Here is a 19,408-nt window from a genome sequence, read left to right as displayed (position 1 = left end):
GTGTAATTGGCCTCAATAGCAACTAAGGCCCTGGTGTGGTGTAAGTGGCCTGAGCAAGAGTCACAGACCCTGGTGTGGTGTAATTGGCCTCAATAGCAACTAAGGCCCTGGTGTTGTGTATGTGGCCTCAGCCAGCAGCCACAGGCCCTGGTGTGGTGTAAGTGGCCTCAGCCAGAGCCACAGGCCCTGATGTGGTGTAAGTCGCCCCAGCCGGTCACTCAGGCCCTGGTGTGGTGTAGGTGGCATCAGCTAGCAGCACAAGACATTGGAAAACAGCCAAAAGCAATGTCGTTAATGTGCCCTCATTAATGGGCAGCTGCTTTTGGTCTTTTAATACACCCCTTCTCTGGATCAAAAGTGGTTCAATGACATGAAAATGAAAGGCTTACAGCACCAGGTATTCCCAGGCAGTCTCCCATCCAAGTACTAACCAAGCCCAGCCCTGCTTAGCTTCCGAGCTCAGACGAGGTCGGGCGTGCTCAGGGTGGTATGGCCGTAAGCTGCTGGCCCCAGCACAATGTCTCAATTTATGGATTCAACTGATTAGGTGGCAAGTACCTGAAGTTACGAAGACAATCCTATAACCATACCTGCATGTTTGCATAATACCCTAACCCAAAGGCTCAGTTTAGCATTTATCCAACAGCACAGGCCCTGGATTGTTGAAGATGGCCTCAGGAACCAGCACAGGGCCTGGTTTGGTGAAGATGGCCTCGGCCAGAAGCGCAGGGCCTGGTGTGATGTGAGTGGCCTGAGCAAGAGCCACAGGCCCTGGTGTGGTGTAAGTGGCCTCAGCCAGAAGCCACAGGCACTGGTGTGGTGTAAGTGGCCTCAGCCAGCAGCCACAGGCCCTGGTGTGGTGTAAGTGGCCTCAGCCAGCAGCCACAGGCCCTGGTGTGGTGTAAGTGGCCTCAGCCAGAGCCACAGGCCCTGGTGTAGTGTAAGTGGCCTCAGCCAGTGCCACAGGCCCTGGTGTGGTGTAAGTGGCCTGAGCAAGAGCCACAGACCCTGGTGTGGTGTAATTGGCCTCAATAGCAACTAATGCCCTGGTGTGGTGTAGGTGGCCTCAGCCAGCAGCCACAGGCCCTGGTGTGGTGTAAGGGGCCTCAATAGCAACTAATGCCCTGGTGTAGTGTAAGTGGCCTCAGCCAGTGCCACAGGCCCTGGTGTGGTGTAAGGGGCCTCAATAGCAACTAATGCCCTGGTGTGGTGTAAGTGGCCTCAGCCAGCAGCCACAGGCACTGGTGTGGTGTAAGTGGCCTCAGCCAGCAGCCACAGGCCCTGGTGTGGTGTAAGTGGCCTCAGCCAGCAGCCACAGGCCCTGGTGTGGTGTAAGTGGCCTGAGCCAGCAGCCACAGGCCCTGGTGTGGTGTAAGTGGCCTCAGCCAGAAGCCACAGGCACTGGTGTGGTGTAAGTGCCCTCAGCCAGCAGCCACAGGCCCTGGTGTGGTGTAAGTGACCTCAGCCAGCAGCCACAGGCCCTGGTGTGGTGTAAGTGGCCTCAGCCAGCAGCCACAGGCCCTGGTGTGGTGTAAGTGGCCTCAGCCAGTGCCACAGGCCCTGGTGTGGTGTAAGTGGCCTGAGCAAGAGTCACAGACCCTGGTGTGGTGTAATTGGCCTCAATAGCAACTAATGCCCTGGTGTGGTGTAGGTGGCCTCAGCCAGCAGCCACAGGCCCTGGTGTGGTGTAAGTGGCCTCAGCCAGTGCCACAGGCCCTGGTGTGGTGTAAGGGGCCTCAATAGCAACTAATGCCCTGGTGTGGTGTAAGTGGCCTCAGCCAGCAGCCACAGGCACTGGTGTGGTGTAAGTGCCCTCAGCCAGCAGCCACAGGCCCTGGTGTGGTGTAAGTGGCCTCAGCCAGCAGCCACAGGCCCTGGTGTGGTGTAAGTGGCCTCAGCCAGCAGCCACAGGCCCTGGTGTGGTGTAAGTGGCCCAAGCAAGAGCCACAGGCCCTGGTGTGGTGTAAGTGGCCTCAGCCAGAAGCCACAGGCACTGGTGTGGTGTAAGTGCCCTCAGCCAGCAGCCACAGGCCCTGGTGTGGTGTAAGTGACCTCAGCCAGCAGCCACAGGCCCTGGTGTGGTGTAGGTGGCCTCAGCCAGCAGCCACAGGCCCTGGTGTGGTGTAAGTGGCCTCAGCCAGTGCCACAGGCACTGGTGTGGTGTAAGTGGCCTGAGCAAGAGTCACAGACCCTGGTGTGGTGTAATTGGCCTCAATAGCAACTAATGCCCTGGTGTGGTGTAGGTGGCCTCAGCCAGCAGCCACAGGCCCTGGTGTGGTGTAAGTGGCCTCAGCCAGTGCCACAGGCCCTGGTGTGGTGTAAGTGGCCTGAGCAAGAGCCACAGACCCTGGTGTGGTGTAATTGGCCTCAATAGCAACTAATGCCCTGGTGTGGTGTAAGTGGCCTCAGCCAGCAGCCACAGGCCCTGGTGTGGTGTAAGTGGCCTCAGCCAGCAGCCACAGGCCCTGATGTGGTGTAAGTGGCCCCAGCCGGTCACTCAGGCCCTGGTGTGGTGTAGGTGGCATCAGCTAGCAGCACAAGACATTGGAAAACAGCCAAAAGCAATGTCGTTAATGTGCCCTCATTAATGGGCAGCTGCTTTTGGTCTTTTAATACACCCCTTCTCTGGATCAAAAGCGGTTCAATGACATGAAAATGAAAGGCTTACAGCATCAGGTATTCCAAGGAAGTCTCCCATCCAAGTACTAACCAAGCCCAGCCCTGCTTAGCTTCCGAGATCAGACGAGGTCGGGCGTGCTCAGGGTGGTATGGCCGTAAGCTGCTGGCCCCAGCACAATGTCTCAATTTATGGATTCAACTGATTAGGTGGCAAGTACCTGAAGTTACGAAGACAATCCTATAACCATACCTGCATGTTTGCATAATACCCTAACCCAAAGGCTCAGTTTAGCATTTATCCAACAGCACAGGCCCTGGATTGTTGAAGATGGCCTCAGGAACCAGAACAGGGCCTGGTGTGTTGTACATGGCCACAGCTAGCAGCACAGGGCCTGGTTTGGTGAAGATGGCCTCGGCCAGAAGCACAGGGCCTGGTGTGATATGAGTGGCCTGAGCAAGAGCCACAGGCCCTGGTGTGGTGTAAGTGGCCTGAGCAAGAGCAACAGGCCCTGGTGTGGTGTAATTGGCCTCAATAGCAACTAAGGCCCTGGTGTGGTGTATGTGGCCTCAGCCAGCAGCCACAGGCCCTTGGTGTGGTGTAAGTGGCCTCAGCCAGCAGCCACAGGCCCTGGTGTGGTGTGGGTGGCCTCAGCCAGCAGCCACAGGCCCTTGGTGTGGTGTAAGTCGCCTCATCCAGCAGCCACAGGCCCTGGTGTGGTGTAAGTCGCCTCATCCAGCAGCCACAGGCCCTGGTGTGGTGTAAGTGGCCTCAGAAGCAAATAAGGCCGTGGTGTTGTGTATGTGGCCTCAGCCAGCAGCCACAGGCCCTTGGTGTGGTGTAAGTGGCCTCAGCCAGCAGCCACAGGCCCTGGTGTGGTGTGGGTGGCCTCAGCCAGCAGCCACAGGCCCTTGGTGTGGTGTAAGTCGCCTCATCCAGCAGCCACAGGCCCTGATGTGGTGTAAGTGGCCTCAGCCAGAGCCACAGGCCCTGGTGTGGTGTAAGTGGCCTCAGCCAGAGCCACAGGGTCTGGTGTGATATGAGTGGCCTGAGCAAGAGCCACAGGCCCTGGTGTGGTGTAAGTGGCCTCAGCCAGCAGCCACAGGCCCTGGTGTGGTGTGGGTGGCCTCAGCCAGCAGCCACAGGCCCTTGGTGTGGTGTAAGTCGCCTCATCCAGCAGCCACAGGCCCTGATGTGGTGTAAGTGGCCTCAGCCAGAGCCACAGGCCCTGGTGTGGTGTAAGTGGCCTCAGCCAGAGCCACAGGCCCTGATGTGGTGTAAGTGGCCCCAGCCGGTCACTCAGGCCCTGGTGTGGTGTAGGTGGCATCAGCTAGCAGCACAAGACATTGGAAAACAGCCAAAAGCAGTGTCGTTAATGTGCCCTCATTAATGGGCAGCTGCTTTTGGTCTTTTAATACACCCCTTCTCTGGATCAAAAGCGGTTCAATGACATGAAAATGAAAGGCTTACAGCACCAGGTATTCCCAGGCAGTCTCCCATCCAAGTACTAACCAAGCCCAGCCCTTCTTAGCTTCCGAGATCAGACGAGGTCGGGCGTGCTCAGGGTGGTATGGCCGTAAGCTGCTGGCCCCAGCACAATGTCTCAATTTATGGATTCAACTGATTAGGTGGCAAGTACCTGAAGTTACGAAGACAATCCTATAACCATACCTGCATGTTTGCATAATACCCTAACCCAAAGGCTCAGTTTGGCATTTATCTAACAGCACAGGCCCTGGATTGTTGAAGATGGCCTCAGGAACCAGCACAGGGCCTGGTGTGTTGTACATGGCCACAGCAAGCAGCACAGGGCCAGGTTTGGTGAAGATGGCCTCGGCCAGAAGCACAGGGTCTGGTGTGATATGAGTGGCCTGAGCAAGAGCCACAGGCCCTGGTGTGGTGTAAGTGGCCTCAGCCAGCAGCCACAGGCCCTGGTGTGGTGTGGGTGGCCTCAGCCAGCAGCCACAGGCCCTTGTGTGGTGTAAGTGGCCTCAGCCAGCAGCCACAGGCCCTGGTGTGGTGTAAGTGGCCTCAGCCAGTGCCACAGGCCCTGGTGTGGTGTAATTGGCCTCAATAGCAACTAAGGCCCTGGTGTTGTGTATGTGGCCTCAGCCAGCAGCCACAGGCCCTGGTGTGGTGTAAGTGCCCTCAGCCAGCAGCCACAGGCCCTGGTGTGGTGTAAGTGGCCTGAGCAAGAGCCACAGGCCCTGGTGTGGTGTAAGTGGCCTCAGCCAGCAGCCACAGGCACTGGTGTGGTGTAAGTGCCCTCAGCCAGCAGCCACAGGCACTGGTGTGGTGTAAGTGCCCTCAGCCAGCAGCCACAGGTCCTGGTGTGGTGTAAGTGGCCTGAGCCAGAAGCCACAGGCACTGGTGTGGTGTAAGTGCCCTCAGCCAGCAGCCACAGGCCCTGGTGTGGTGTAAGTGCCCTCAGCCAGCAGCCACAGGCCCTGGTGTGGTGTAAGTGGCCTCAGCCAGAAGCCACAGGCACTGGTGTGGTGTAAGTGCCCTCAGCCAGCAGCCACAGGCCCTGGTGTGGTGTAAGTGGCCTCAGCCAGCAGCCACAGGCCCTGGTGTGGTGTAAGTGGCCTCAGCCAGCAGCCACAGGCCCTGGTGTGGTGTAAGTGGCCTGAGCAAGAGCCACAGACCCTGGTGTGGTGTAATTGGCCTCAATAGCAACTAATGCCCTGGTGTGGTGTAAGTGGCCTCAGCCAGCAGCCACAGGCCCTGGTGTGGTGTAAGTGGCCTCAGCCAGCAGCCACAGGCCCTGATGTGGTGTAAGTGGCCCCAGCCGGTCACTCAGGCCCTGGTGTGGTGTAGGTGGCATCAGCTAGCAGCACAAGACATTGGAAAACAGCCAAAAGCAATGTCGTTAATGTGCCCTCATTAATGGGCAGCTGCTTTTGGTCTTTTAATACACCCCTTCTCTGGATCAAAAGCGGTTCAAAGACATGAAAATGAAAGGCTTACAGCACCTGGTATTCCAAGGAAGTCTCCCATCCAAGTACTAACCAAGCACAGCCCTGCTTAGCTTCCGAGATCAGACGTGGTCGGGCATGCTCAGGGTGGTATGGCCCTAAGCTGCTGGCCACAGCACAATGTCTCAATTTATGGATTCAAGTGATTAGGTGGCAAGTACCTGGAGTTACGAAGACAATCCTATAACCATACCTGCATGTTTGCATAATACCCTAACCCAAAGGCTCAGTTTAGCATTTATCCAACAGCACAGGCCCTGGATTGTTGAAGATGGCCTCAGGAACCAGAACAGGGCCTGGTGTGTTGTACATGGTCACAGCTAGCAGCACAGGGCCTGGTTTGGTGAAGATGGCCTCGGCCAGAAGCACAGGGCCTGGTGTGATATGAGTGGCCTGAGCAAGAGCCACAGGCCCTGGTGTGGAGTAAGTGGCCTGAGCAAGAGCCACAGGCCCTGGTGTGGTGTAAGTGGCCTCAGCCAGAGCCACAGGCCCTGGTGTGGTGTAAGTGGCCTCAGAAGCAAATAAGGCCGTGGTGTGGTGTAAGTGGCCTCAGCCAGAGCCACAGGCCCTGGTGTGGTGTAAGTGGCCTCAATAGCAACTAAGGCCCTGGTGTGGTGTAAGTGGCCTCATCCAGCAGCCACAGGCCTTGGTGTGGTGTAAGTCGCCTCATCCAGCAGCCACAGGCCCTGGTGTGGTGTAAGTGGCCTGAGCAAGAGCCACAGACCCTGGTGTGGTGTAATTGGCCTCAATAGCAAGTAAGGCCCTGGTGTGGTGTAGGTGGCCTCAGCCAGCAGCCACAGGCCCTGGTGTGGTGTAAGTGGCCTCAGCCAGCAACCACAGGCCCTGATGTGGTGTAAGTGGCCCCAGCCGGTCACTCAGGCCCTGGTGTGGTGTAAGTGGCATCAGCTAGCAGCACAAGACATTGGAAAACAGCCAAAAGCAATGTCGTTAATGTGCCCTCATTAATGGGCAGCTGCTTTTGGTCTTTTAATACACCCCTTCTCTGGATCAAAAGCGGTTCAATGACATGAAAATGAAAGGCTTACAGCACCAGGTATTCCAAGGAAGTCTCCCATCCAAGTACTAACCAAGCCCAGCCCTGCTTAGCTTCCGAGATCAGACGAGGTCGGGCGTGCTCAGGGTGGTATGGCCGTAAGCTGCTGGCCCTAGCACAATGTCTCAATTTATGGATTCAACTGATTAGGTGGCAAGTACCTGAAGTTACGAAGACAATCCTATAACCATACCTGCATGTTTGCATAATACCCTAACCCAAAGGCTCAGTTTAGCATTTATCCAACAGCACAGGCCCTGGATTGTTGAAGATGGCCTCAGGAACCAGAACAGGGCCTGGTGTGTTGTACATGGCCACAGCTAGCAGCACAGGGCCTGGTTTGGTGAAGATGGCCTCGGCCAGAAGCACAGGGCCTGGTGTGATATGAGTGGCCTGAGCAAGAGCCACAGGCCCTGGTGTGGAGTAAGTGGCCTGAGCAAGAGCCACAGGCCCTGGTGTGGTGTAAGTGGCCTGAGCAAGAGCAACAGGCCCTGGTGTGGTGTAATTGGCCTCAATAGCAACTAAGGCCCTGGTGTGGTGTATGTGGCCTCAGCCAGCAGCCACAGGCCCTGGTGTGGTGTAAGTGGCCTCAGAAGCAAATAAGGCCGTGGTGTTGTGTATGTGGCCTCAGCCAGCAGCCACAGGCCCTGGTGTGGTGTAAGTGGCCTCAGCCAGCAGCCACAGGCCCTGGTGTGGTGTGGGTGGCCTCAGCCAGCAGCCACAGGCCCTTGGTGTGGTGTAAGTCGCCTCATCCAGCAGCCACAGGCCCTGATGTGGTGTAAGTGGCCTCAGCCAGAGCCACAGGCCCTGGTGTGGTGTAAGTGGCCTCAGCCAGAGCCACAGGGTCTGGTGTGATATGAGTGGCCTGAGCAAGAGCCACAGGCCCTGGTGTGGTGTAAGTGGCCTCAGCCAGCAGCCACAGGCCCTGGTGTGGTGTGGGTGGCCTCAGCCAGCAGCCACAGGCCCTTGGTGTGGTGTAAGTCGCCTCATCCAGCAGCCACAGGCCCTGATGTGGTGTAAGTGGCCTCAGCCAGAGCCACAGGCCCTGGTGTGGTGTAAGTGGCCTCAGCCAGAGCCACAGGCCCTGATGTGGTGTAAGTGGCCCCAGCCGGTCACTCAGGCCCTGGTGTGGTGTAGGTGGCATCAGCTAGCAGCAGAAGACATTGGAAAACAGCCAAAAGCAGTGTCGTTAATGTGCCCTCATTAATGGGCAGCTGCTTTTGGTCTTTTAATACACCCCTTCTCTGGATCAAAAGCGGTTCAATGACATGAAAATGAAAGGCTTACAGCACCAGGTATTCCCAGGCAGTCTCCCATCCAAGTACTAACCAAGCCCAGCCCTTCTTAGCTTCCGAGATCAGACGAGGTCGGGCGTGCTCAGGGTGGTATGGCCGTAAGCTGCTGGCCCCAGCACAATGTCTCAATTTATGGATTCAACTGATTAGGTGGCAAGTACCTGAAGTTACGAAGACAATCCTATAACCATACCTGCATGTTTGCATAATACCCTAACCCAAAGGCTCAGTTTGGCATTTATCTAACAGCACAGGCCCTGGATTGTTGAAGATGGCCTCAGGAACCAGCACAGGGCCTGGTGTGTTGTACATGGCCACAGCAAGCAGCACAGGGCCAGGTTTGGTGAAGATGGCCTCGGCCAGAAGCACAGGGTCTGGTGTGATATGAGTGGCCTGAGCAAGAGCCACAGGCCCTGGTGTGGTGTAAGTGGCCTCAGCCAGCAGCCACAGGCCCTGGTGTGGTGTGGGTGGCCTCAGCCAGCAGCCACAGGCCCTTGTGTGGTGTAAGTGGCCTCAGCCAGCAGCCACAGGCCCTGGTGTGGTGTAAGTGGCCTCAGCCAGTGCCACAGGCCCTGGTGTGGTGTAATTGGCCTCAATAGCAACTAAGGCCCTGGTGTTGTGTATGTGGCCTCAGCCAGCAGCCACAGGCCCTGGTGTGGTGTAAGTGGCCTCAATAGCAACTAATGCCCTGGTGTGGTGTAGGTGGCCTCAGCCAGCAGCCACAGGCCCTGGTGTGGTGTAAGTGGCCTCAGCCAGCAACCACAGGCCCTGATGTGGTGTAAGTGGCCCCAGCCGGTCACTCAGGCCCTGGTGTGGTGTAAGTGGCATCAGCTAGCAGCACAAGACATTGGAAAACAGCCAAAAGCAATGTCGTTAATGTGCCCTCATTAATGGGCAGCTGCTTTTGGTCTTTTAATACACCCCTTCTCTGGATCAAAAGCGGTTCAATGACATGAAAATGAAAGGCTTACAGCACCAGGTATTCCAAGGAAGTCTCCCATCCAAGTACTAACCAAGCCCAGCCCTGCTTAGCTTCCGAGATCAGACGAGGTCCGGCGTGCTCAGGGTGGTATGGCCGTAAGCTGCTGGCCCCAGCACAATGTCTCAATTTATGGATTCAACTGATTAGGTGGCAAGTACCTGAAGTTACGAAGACAATCCTATAACCATACCTGCATGTTTGCATAATACCCTAACCCAAAGGCTCAGTTTAGCATTTATCCAACAGCACAGGCCCTGGATTGTTGAAGATGGCCTCAGGAACCAGAACAGGGCCTGGTGTGTTGTACATGGCCACAGCTAGCAGCACAGGGCCTGGTTTGGTGAAGATGGCCTCGGCCAGAAGCACAGGGCCTGGTGTGATATGAGTGGCCTGAGCAAGAGCCACAGGCCCTGGTGTGGAGTAAGTGGCCTGAGCAAGAGCCACAGGCCCTGGTGTGGTGTAAGTGGCCTGAGCAAGAGCAACAGGCCCTGGTGTGGTGTAATTGGCCTCAATAGCAACTAAGGCCCTGGTGTGGTGTATGTGGCCTCAGCCAGCAGCCACAGGCCCTGGTGTGGTGTAAGTGGCCTCAGAAGCAAATAAGGCCGTGGTGTTGTGTATGTGGCCTCAGCCAGCAGCCACAGGCCCTGGTGTGGTGTGGGTGGCCTCAGCCAGCAGCCACAGGCCCTGGTGTGGTGTGGGTGGCCTCAGCCAGCAGCCACAGGCCCTTGGTGTGGTGTAAGTCGCCTCATCCAGCAGCCACAGGCCCTGATGTGGTGTAAGTGGCCTCAGCCAGAGCCACAGGCCCTGGTGTGGTGTAAGTGGCCTCAGCCAGAGCCACAGGGTCTGGTGTGATATGAGTGGCCTGAGCAAGAGCCACAGGCCCTGGTGTGGTGTAAGTGGCCTAAGCCAGCAGCCACAGGCCCTGGTGTGGTGTGGGTGGCCTCAGCCAGCAGCCACAGGCCCTTGGTGTGGTGTAAGTCGCCTCATCCAGCAGCCACAGGCCCTGATGTGGTGTAAGTGGCCTCAGCCAGAGCCACAGGCCCTGGTGTGGTGTAAGTGGCCTCAGCCAGAGCCACAGGCCCTGATGTGGTGTAAGTGGCCCCAGCCGGTCACTCAGGCCCTGGTGTGGTGTAGGTGGCATCAGCTAGCAGCACAAGACATTGGAAAACAGCCAAAAGCTGTGTCGTTAATGTGCCCTCATTAATGGGCAGCTGCTTTTGGTCTTTTAATACACCCCTTCTCTGGATCAAAAGCGGTTCAATGACATGAAAATGAAAGGCTTACAGCACCAGGTATTCCCAGGCAGTCTCCCATCCAAGTACTAACCAAGCCCAGCCCTTCTTAGCTTCCGAGATCAGACGAGGTCGGGCGTGCTCAGGGTGGTATGGCCGTAAGCTGCTGGCCCCAGCACAATGTCTCAATTTATGGATTCAACTGATTAGGTGGCAAGTACCTGAAGTTACGAAGACAATCCTATAACCATACCTGCATGTTTGCATAATACCCTAACCCAAAGGCTCAGTTTGGCATTTATCTAACAGCACAGGCCCTGGATTGTTGAAGATGGCCTCAGGAACCAGCACAGGGCCTGGTGTGTTGTACATGGCCACAGCAAGCAGCACAGGGCCAGGTTTGGTGAAGATGGCCTCGGCCAGAAGCACAGGGTCTGGTGTGATATGAGTGGCCTGAGCAAGAGCCACAGGCCCTGGTGTGGTGTAAGTGGCCTCAGCCAGCAGCCACAGGCCCTGGTGTGGTGTGGGTGGCCTCAGCCAGCAGCCACAGGCCCTTGTGTGGTGTAAGTGGCCTCAGCCAGCAGCCACAGGCCCTGGTGTGGTGTAAGTGGCCTCAGCCAGTGCCACAGGCCCTGGTGTGGTGTAATTGGCCTCAATAGCAACTAAGGCCCTGGTGTTGTGTATGTGGCCTCAGCCAGCAGCCACAGGCCCTGGTGTGGTGTAAGTGGCCTCAATAGCAACTAATGCCCTGGTGTGGTGTAAGTGGCCTCAGCCAGCAGCCACAGGCACTGGTGTGGTGTAAGTGCCCTCAGCCAGCAGCCACAGGCACTGGTGTGGTGTAAGTGCCCTCAGCCAGCAGCCACAGGCCCTGGTGTGGTGTAAGTGGCCTGAGCAAGAGCCACAGGCCCTGGTGTGGTGTAAGTGGCCTCAGCCAGAAGCCACAGGCACTGGTGTGGTGTAAGTGCCCTCAGCCAGCAGCCACAGGCCCTGGTGTGGTGTAAGTGGCCTCAGCCAGCAGCCACAGGCCCTGGTGTGGTGTAAGTGGCCTCAGCCAGCAGCCACAGGCCCTGGTGTGGTGTAAGTGGCCTCAGCCAGTGCCACAGGCCCTGGTGTGGTGTAAGTGGCCTGAGCAAGAGCCACAGACCCTGGTGTGGTGTAATTGGCCTCAATAGCAACTAATGCCCTGGTGTGGTGTAGGTGGCCTCAGCCAGCAGCCACAGGCCCTGGTGTGGTGTAAGTGGCCTCAGCCAGCAGCCACAGGCCCTGATGTGGTGTAAGTGGCCCCAGCCGGTCACTCAGGCCCTGGTGTGGTGTAGGTGGCATCAGCTAGCAGCACAAGACATTGGAAAACAGCCAAAAGCAATGTCGTTAATGTGCCCTCATTAATGGGCAGCTGCTTTTGGTCTTTTAATACACCCCTTCTCTGGATCAAAAGCGGTTCAAAGACATGAAAATGAAAGGCTTACAGCACCTGGTATTCCAAGGAAGTCTCCCATCCAAGTACTAACCAAGCACAGCCCTGCTTAGCTTCCGAGATCAGACGTGGTCGGGCATGCTCAGGGTGGTATGGCCCTAAGCTGCTGGCCACAGCACAATGTCTCAATTTATGGATTCAAGTGATTAGGTGGCAAGTACCTGGAGTTACGAAGACAATCCTATAACCATACCTGCATGTTTGCATAATACCCTAACCCAAAGGCTCAGTTTAGCATTTATCCAACAGCACAGGCCCTGGATTGTTGAAGATGGCCTCAGGAACCAGAACAGGGCCTGGTGTGTTGTACATGGTCACAGCTAGCAGCACAGGGCCTGGTTTGGTGAAGATGGCCTCGGCCAGAAGCACAGGGCCTGGTGTGATATGAGTGGCCTGAGCAAGAGCCACAGGCCCTGGTGTGGAGTAAGTGGCCTGAGCAAGAGCCACAGGCCCTGGTGTGGTGTAAGTGGCCTCAGCCAGAGCCACAGGCCCTGGTGTGGTGTAAGTGGCCTCAGAAGCAAATAAGACCGTGGTGTGGTGTAAGTGGCCTCAGCCAGAGCCACAGGCCCTGGTGTGGTGTAAGTGGCCTCAATAGCAACTAAGGCCCTGGTGTGGTGTAAGTGGCCTCATCCAGCAGCCACAGGCCTTGGTGTGGTGTAAGTCGCCTCATCCAGCAGCCACAGGCCCTGGTGTGGTGTAAGTGGCCTGAGCAACAGCCACAGACCCTGGTGTGGTGTAATTGGCCTCAATAGCAAGTAAGGCCCTGGTGTGGTGTAGGTGGCCTCAGCCAGCAGCCACAGGCCCTGGTGTGGTGTAAGTGGCCTCAGCCAGCAGCCACAGGCTCTGGTGTGGTGTAAGTGGCCTCAGCCAGCAGCCACAGGCCCTGGTGTGGTGTAAGTGGCCTCAGCCAGCAGCCACAGGCCCTGGTGTGGTGTAAGTGGCCTCAGCCAGCAGCCACAGGCCCTGGTGTGGTGTAAGTGGCCTCAGCCAGCAGCCACAGGCCCTGGTGTGGTGTAAGTGGCCTCAGCCAGAGCCACAGGCCCTGGTGTAGTGTAAGTGGCCTCAGCCAGTGCCACAGGCCCTGGTGTGGTGTAAGTGGCCTGAGCAAGAGCCACAGACCCTGGTGTGGTGTAATTGGCCTCAATAGCAACTAATGCCCTGGTGTGGTGTAGGTGGCCTCAGCCAGCAGCCACAGGCCCTGGTGTGGTGTAAGTGGCCTCAGCCAGTGCCACAGGCCATGGTGTGGTGTAAGGGGCCTCAATAGCAACTAATGCCCTGGTGTGGTGTAAGTAGCCTCAGCCAGCAGCCACAGGCACTGGTGTGGTGTAAGTGCCCTCAGCCAGCAGCCACAGGCCCTGGTGTGGTGTAAGTGGCCTCAGCCAGCAGCCACAGGCCCTGGTGTGGTGTAAGTGGCCTCAGCCAGCAGCACAGGCCCTGGTGTGGTGTAAGTGGCCTGAGCAAGAGCCACAGGCCCTGGTGTGGTGTAAGTGGCCTCAGCCAGAAGCCACAGGCACTGGTGTGGTGTAAGTGCCCTCAGCCAGCAGCCACAGGCCCTGGTGTGGTGTAAGTGACCTCAGCCAGCAGCCACAGGCCCTGGTGTGGTGTAAGTGGCCTCAGCCAGCAGCCACAGGCCCTGGTGTGGTGTAAGTGGCCTCAGCCAGTGCCACAGGCCCTGGTGTGGTGTAAGTGGCCTGAGCAAGAGTCACAGACCCTGGTGTGGTGTAATTGGCCTCAATAGCAACTAATGCCCTGGTGTGGTGTAGGTGGCCTCAGCCAGCAGCCACAGGCCCTGGTGCGGTGTAAGTGGCCTCAGCCAGTGCCACAGGCCCTGGTGTGGTGTAAGTGGCCTGAGCAAGAGCCACAGACCCTGGTGTGGTGTAATTGGCCTCAATAGCAACTAATGCCCTGGTGTGGTGTAAGTGGCCTCAGCCAGCAGCCACAGGCCCTGGTGTGGTGTAAGTGGCCTCAGCCAGCAGCCACAGGCCCTGATGTGGTGTAAGTGGCCCCAGCCGATCACTCAGGCCCTGGTGTGGTGTAGGTGGCATCAGCTAGCAGCACAAGACATTGTAAAACAGCCAAAAGCAATGTCGTTAATGTGCCATCATTAATGGGCAGCTGCTTTTGGTCTTTTAATACACCCCTTCTCTGGATCAAAAGCGGTTCAATGACATGAAAATGAAAGGCTTACAGCACCAGGTATTCCCAGGTAGTCTCCCATCCAAGTACAAACCAAGCCCAGCCCTGCTTAGCTTCCGAGATCAGACGAGGTCCGGCGTGCTCAGGGTGGTATGGCCGTAAGCTGCTGGCCCCAGCACAATGTCTCAATTTATGGATTCAACTGATTAGGTGGCAAGTACCTGAAGTTACGAAGACAATCCTTTAACCATACCTGCATGTTTGCATAATACCCTAACCCAAAGGCTCAGTTTAGCATTTATCTAACAGCACAGGCCATGGATTGTTGAAGATGGCCTCAGGAACCAGCACAGGGCCTGGTGTGTTGTACATGGCCACAGCTAGCAGCACAGGGCCTGGTTTGGTGAAGATGGCCTCGGCCAGAAGCGCAGGGCCTGGTGTGATGTGAGTGGCCTGAGCAAGAGCCACAGGCCCTGGTGTGGTGTAAGTGGCCTCAGCCAGAAGCCACAGGCACTGGTGTGGTGTAAGTGGCCTCAGCCAGCAGCCACAGGCCCTGGTGTGGTGTAAGTGGCCTCAGCCAGCAGCCACAGGCCCTGGTGTGGTGTAAGTGGCCTCAGCCAGAGCCACAGGCCCTGGTGTAGTGTAAGTGGCCTCAGCCAGTGCCACAGGGTCTGGTGTGATATGAGTGGCCTGAGCAAGAGCCACAGGCCCTGGTGTGGTGTAGATGGCCTCAGCCAGCAGCCACAGGCCCTGGTGTGGTGTAAGTGGCCTCAGCCAGCAGCCACAGGCCCTGGTGTGGTGTAAGTGGCCTCAGCCAGTGCCACAGGCCCTGGTGTGGTGTAATTGGCCTCAATAGCAACTAAGGCCCTGGTGTGGTGTATGTGGCCTCAGCCAGCAGCCACAGGCCCTGGTGTGGTGTACATGGCCACAGCCAGCAGCCACAGGCCCTGGTGTGGTGTAAGTGGTCTCAGCCAGCAGCCACAGGCCCTGGTGTGGTGTAGGTGGCCTCAGCCAGCAGCCACAGGCCCTTGTGTGGTGTAAGTGGCCTCAGCCAGCAGCCACAGGCCCTGGTGTGGTGTAAGTGGCCTGAGCAAGAGCCACAGACCCTGGTGTGGTGTAATTGGCCTCAATAGCAACTAAGGCCCTGGTGTGGTGTAGGTGGCCTCAGCCAGCAGCCACAGGCCTTGGTGTGGTGTAAGTGGCCTCAGCCAGAGCCACAGGCCCTGATGTGGTGTAAGTGGCCCCAGCCGGTCACTTAGGCCCTGGTGTTGTGTAGGTGGCATCAGCTAGCAGCCACAGGCCCTGGTGTGGTGTAAGTGGCCTCAGCCAGAGCCACAGACCCTGGTGTGGTGTAATTGGCCTCAATAGCAACTAAGGCCCTGGTGTGGTGTAGGTGGCCTCAGCCAGCAGCCACAGGCCCTGGTGTGGTGTAAGTGGCCTCAGCCAGCAGCCACAGGCCCTGGTGTGGTGTAAGTGGCCTCAGCCAGAGCCACAGGCCCTGATGTGGTGTAAGTGGCCCCAGCCGGTCACTCAGGCCCTGGTGTGGTGTAGGTGGCATCAGCTAGCAGCACAAGACATTGGAAAAGAGCCAAAAGCAGTGTCGTTAATGTGCCCTCATTAATGGGCAGCTGCTTTTGGTCTTTTAATACACCCCTTCTCTGGATCAAAAGCGGTTCAATGACATGAAAATGAAAGGCTTACAGCACCAGGTATTCCAAGGAAGTCTCCCATCCAAGTACTAACCAAGCCCAGCCCTGCTTAGCTTCCGAGATCAGACGAGGTCGGGCGTGCTCAGGGTGGTATGGCCGTAAGCTGCTGGCCCCAGCACAATGTCTCAATTTATGGATTCAAGTGATTAGGTGGCAAGTACCTGAAGTTACGAAGACAATCCTATAACCATACCCGCATGTTTGCATAATACCCTAACCAAAAGGCTCAGTTTAGCATTTATCCAACAGCACAGGCCCTGGATTGTTGAAGATGGCCTCAGGAACCAGAACAGGGCCTGGTGTGTTGTACATGGCCACAGCTAGCAGCACAGGGCCTGGTTTGGTGAAGATGGCCTCGGCCAGAAGCACAGGGCCTGGTGTGATATGAGTGGCCTGAGCAAGAGCCACAGGCCCTGGTGTGGTGTAAGTGGCCTGAGCAAGAGCCACAGGCCCTGGTGTGGAGTAAGTGGCCTGAGCAAGAGCCACAGGCCCTGGTGTGGTGTAAGTGGCCTGAGCAAGAGCCACAGGCCCTGGTGTGGTGTAATTGGCCTCAATAGCAACTAAGGCCCTGGTGTGGTGTATGTGGCCTCAGCCAGCAGCCACAGGCCCTGGTGTGGTGTAAGTGGCCTCAGAAGCAAATAAGGCCGTATTGTGGTGTATGTGGCCTCAGCCAGGAGCCACAGGCCCTGGTGTGGTGTAAGTGGCCTGAGCAAGAGCCACAGACCCTGGTGTGGTGTAAGTGGCCTCAGCCAGCAGCCACAGGCCTTGGTGTGGTGTAAGTCGCCTCAGCCAGAAGCCACAGGCACTGGTGTGGTGTAAGTGGCCTCAGCCAGCAGCCACAGGCCCTGGTGTGGTGTAAGTGGCCTGAGCAAGAGCCACAGGCCCTGGTGTGGTGTAATTGGCCTCAATAGCAACTAAGGCCCTGGTGTGGTGTAAGTGGCCTCATCCAGAGCCACAGGCCCTGGTGTGGTGTAAGTGGCCTCAGAAGCAAATAAGGCCGTGGTGTGGTGTAAGTGGCCTCAGCCAGAAGCCACAGGCACTGGTGTGGTGTAAGTGGCCTCAGCCAGCAGCCACAGGCCCTGGTGTGGTGTAAGTGACTTCAGCCAGTGCCACAGGCCCTGGTGTGGTGTAAGTGGCCTCAATAGCAACTAATGCCCTGGTGTGGTGTAAGTGGCCTCAGCCAACAGCCACAGGCACTGGTGTGGTGTAAGTGCCCTCAGCCAGCAGCCATAGGCCCTGGTGTGGTGTAAGTGGCCTCAGCCAGCAGCCACAGGCCCTGGTGTGGTGTAAGTGGCCTGAGCAAGAGCCACCGACCCTGGTGTGGTGTAATTGGCCTCAATAGCAACTAATGCCCTGGTGTGGTGTAGGTGGCCTCAGCCAGCAGCCACAGGCCCTGGTGTGGTGTAAGTGGCCTCAGCCAGTGCCACAGGCCCTGGTGTGGTGTAAGGGGCCTCAATAGCAACTAATGCCCTGGTGTGGTGTAAGTGGCCTCAGCCAACAGCCACAGGCACTGGTGTGGTGTAAGTGCCCTCAGCCAGCAGCCATAGGCCCTGGTGTGGTGTAAGTGGCCTCAGCCAGCAGCCACAGGCCCTGGTGTGGTGTAAGTGGCCTGAGCAAGAGCCACAGGCACTGGTGTGGTGTAAGTGCCCTCAGCCAGCAGCCACAGGCCCTGGTGTGGTGTAAGTGGCCTCAGCCAGCAGCCACAGGCCCTGGTGTGGTGTAAGTGGCCTCAGCCAGCAGCCACAGGCCATGGTGTGGTGTAAGTGGCCTCAGCCAGCAGCCACAGGCCCTGGTGTGGTGTAAGTGGCCTCAGCCAGTGCCACAGGCCCTGGTGTGGTGTAAGTGGCCTGAGCAAGAGTCACAGACCCTGGTGTGGTGTAATTGGCCTCAATAGCAACTAATGCCCTGGTGTGGTGTAGGTGGCCTCAGCCAGCAGCCACAGGCCCTGGTGTGGTGTAAGTGGCCTCAGCCAGCAGCCCCAGGCCCTGGTGTGGTGTAAGTGGCCTGAGCAAGAGCCACAGACCCTGGTGTGGTGTAATTGGCCTCAATAGCAACTAATGCCCTGGTGTGGTGTAAGTGGCCTCAGCCCGCAGCCACAGGCCCTGGTGTGGTGTAAGTGGCCTCATCCAGCAGCCACAGGCCCTGATGTGGTGTAAGTGGCCCCAGCCGGTCACTCAGGCCCTGGTGTGGTGTAGGTGGCATCAGCTAGCAGCACAAGACATTGGAAAACAGCCAAAAGCAATGTCGTTAATGTGCCCTCATTAATGGGCAGCTGCTTTTGGTCTTTTAATACACCCCTTCTCTGGATCAAAAGCGGTTCAATGACATGAAAATGAAAGGCTTATAGCACCAGGTATTCCCAGGCAGTCTCCCATCCAAGTACTAACCAAGCCCAGCCCTGCTTAGCTTCCGAGATTAGACGAGGTCGGGCGTGCTCAGGGTGGTATGGCCGTAAGCTGCCTGCCCCAGCACAATGTCTCAATTTATGGATTCAACTGATTAGGTGGCAAGTACCTGAAGTTACGAAGACAATCCTTTAACCATACCTGCATGTTTGCATAATACCCTAACCCAAAGGCTCAGTTTAGCATTTATCTAACAGCACAGGCCCTGGATTGTTGAAGATGGCCTCAGGAACCAGCACAGGGCCTGGTGTGTTGTACATGGCCACAGCAAGAAGCACAGGGCCTGGTTTGGTGAAGATGGCCTCGGCGAGAAGCGCAGGGCCTGGTGTGATGTGAGTGGCCTGAGCAAGAGCCACAGGCCCTGGTGTGGTGTAAGTGGCCTCAGCCAGAAGCCACAGGCACTGGTGTGGTGTAAGTGGCCTCAGCCAGCAGCCACAGGCCCTGGTGTGGTGTAAGTGGCCTCAGCCAGCAGCCACAGGCCCTGGTGTGGTGTAAGTGGCCTCAGCCAGCAGCCACAGGCCCTGGTGTGGTGTAAGTGGCCTCAGCCAGCAGCCACAGGCCCTGATGTGGTGTAAGTGGCCCCAGCCGGTCACTCAGGCCCTGGTGTGGTGTAGGTGGCATCAGCTAGCAGCACAAGACATTGGAAAAGAGCCAAAAGCAATGTCGTTAATGTGCCCTCATTAATGGGCAGCTGCTTTTGGTCTTTTAATACACCCCTTCTCTGGATCAAAAGCGGTTCAATGACATGAAAATGAAAGGCTTACAGCACCAGGTATTCCCAGGCAGTCTCCCATCCAAGTACTAACCAAGCCTAGCCCTGCTTAGCTTCCGAGATCAGACGAGGTCGGGCGTGCTCAGGGTGGTATGGCCGTAAGCTGCTGGCCCCAGCACAATGTCTCAATTTATGGATTCAACTGATTAGGTGGCAAGTACCTGAAGTTACGAAGACAATCCTTTAACCATACCTGCATGTTTGCATAATACCCTAACCCAAAGGCTCAGTTTAGCATTTATCTAACAGCACAGGCCCTGGATTGTTGAAGATGGCCTCAGGAACCAGCACAGGGCCTGGTGTGTTGTACATGGCCACAGCTAGCAGCACAGGGCCTGGTTTGGTGAAGATGGCCTCGGCCAGAAGCGCAGGGCCTGGTGTGATGTGAGTGGCCTGAGCAAGAGCCACAGGCCCTGGTGTGGTGTAAGTGGCCTCAGCCAGAAGCCACAGGCACTGGTGTGGTGTAAGTGGCCTCAGCCAGCAGCCACAGGCCCTGGTGTGGTGTAAGTGGCCTCAGCCAGCAGCCACAGGCCCTGGTGTGGTGTAAGTGGCCTCAGCCAGCAGCCACAGGCCCTGATGTGGTGTAAGTGGCCCCAGCCGGTCACTCAGGCCCTGGTGTGGTGTAGGTGGCATCAGCTAGCAGCACAAGACATTGGAAAAAAGCCAAAAGCAGTGTCGTTAATGTGCCCTCATTAATGGGCAGCTGCTTTTGGTCTTTTAATACACCCCTTCTCTGGATCAAAAGCAGTTCAATGAC

At 57.0% G+C, this 19,408-nt stretch overlaps 10 non-coding genes and 3 pseudogenes across 10 annotated transcripts; all 13 read right to left on the bottom strand.

Annotated features, from left to right (window-relative positions):
- Positions 1–382: 382 nt before the first annotated feature.
- On the bottom strand, positions 383–501 carry LOC143417898 (5S ribosomal RNA). The gene has a single exon (XR_013098046.1). It is a non-coding gene; the product is annotated as a 5S ribosomal RNA (ribosomal RNA).
- Positions 502–2,661: 2,160 nt separating this feature from the next.
- Positions 2,662–2,780, bottom strand: LOC143417488 (5S ribosomal RNA). The gene has a single exon (XR_013097710.1). It is a non-coding gene; the product is annotated as a 5S ribosomal RNA (ribosomal RNA).
- Positions 2,781–4,080: 1,300 nt separating this feature from the next.
- LOC143417326 (5S ribosomal RNA) lies at positions 4,081–4,199 on the bottom strand. The gene has a single exon (XR_013097547.1). It is a non-coding gene; the product is annotated as a 5S ribosomal RNA (ribosomal RNA).
- Positions 4,200–5,577: 1,378 nt separating this feature from the next.
- LOC143417571 (5S ribosomal RNA) lies at positions 5,578–5,696 on the bottom strand (annotated as a pseudogene).
- Positions 5,697–6,631: 935 nt separating this feature from the next.
- On the bottom strand, positions 6,632–6,750 carry LOC143417956 (5S ribosomal RNA). Its single transcript, XR_013098104.1, has one exon. It is a non-coding gene; the product is annotated as a 5S ribosomal RNA (ribosomal RNA).
- A 1,176-nt stretch (positions 6,751–7,926) lies between these two features.
- On the bottom strand, positions 7,927–8,045 carry LOC143417325 (5S ribosomal RNA). Its single transcript, XR_013097546.1, has one exon. It is a non-coding gene; the product is annotated as a 5S ribosomal RNA (ribosomal RNA).
- Positions 8,046–8,905: 860 nt separating this feature from the next.
- LOC143417484 (5S ribosomal RNA) lies at positions 8,906–9,024 on the bottom strand. Its single transcript, XR_013097706.1, has one exon. It is a non-coding gene; the product is annotated as a 5S ribosomal RNA (ribosomal RNA).
- A 1,176-nt stretch (positions 9,025–10,200) lies between these two features.
- Positions 10,201–10,319, bottom strand: LOC143417324 (5S ribosomal RNA). Its single transcript, XR_013097545.1, has one exon. It is a non-coding gene; the product is annotated as a 5S ribosomal RNA (ribosomal RNA).
- Positions 10,320–11,614: 1,295 nt separating this feature from the next.
- Positions 11,615–11,733, bottom strand: LOC143417570 (5S ribosomal RNA; annotated as a pseudogene).
- A 2,077-nt stretch (positions 11,734–13,810) lies between these two features.
- LOC143417481 (5S ribosomal RNA) lies at positions 13,811–13,929 on the bottom strand. Its single transcript, XR_013097703.1, has one exon. It is a non-coding gene; the product is annotated as a 5S ribosomal RNA (ribosomal RNA).
- A 1,530-nt stretch (positions 13,930–15,459) lies between these two features.
- LOC143417955 (5S ribosomal RNA) lies at positions 15,460–15,578 on the bottom strand. Its single transcript, XR_013098103.1, has one exon. It is a non-coding gene; the product is annotated as a 5S ribosomal RNA (ribosomal RNA).
- Positions 15,579–17,812: 2,234 nt separating this feature from the next.
- Positions 17,813–17,931, bottom strand: LOC143417529 (5S ribosomal RNA; annotated as a pseudogene).
- Positions 17,932–18,636: 705 nt separating this feature from the next.
- On the bottom strand, positions 18,637–18,755 carry LOC143417331 (5S ribosomal RNA). The gene has a single exon (XR_013097552.1). It is a non-coding gene; the product is annotated as a 5S ribosomal RNA (ribosomal RNA).
- Between the last annotated feature and the right edge of the window lie 653 nt (positions 18,756–19,408).

The sequence above is a fragment of the Maylandia zebra genome, linkage group LG3 (genome assembly GCF_041146795.1).
Source record: "Maylandia zebra isolate NMK-2024a linkage group LG3, Mzebra_GT3a, whole genome shotgun sequence".
In the NCBI taxonomy this organism is placed as follows: Eukaryota; Metazoa; Chordata; class Actinopteri; order Cichliformes; family Cichlidae; genus Maylandia; species Maylandia zebra.
This window is presented reverse-complemented; position numbering and strand designations above follow the sequence as displayed.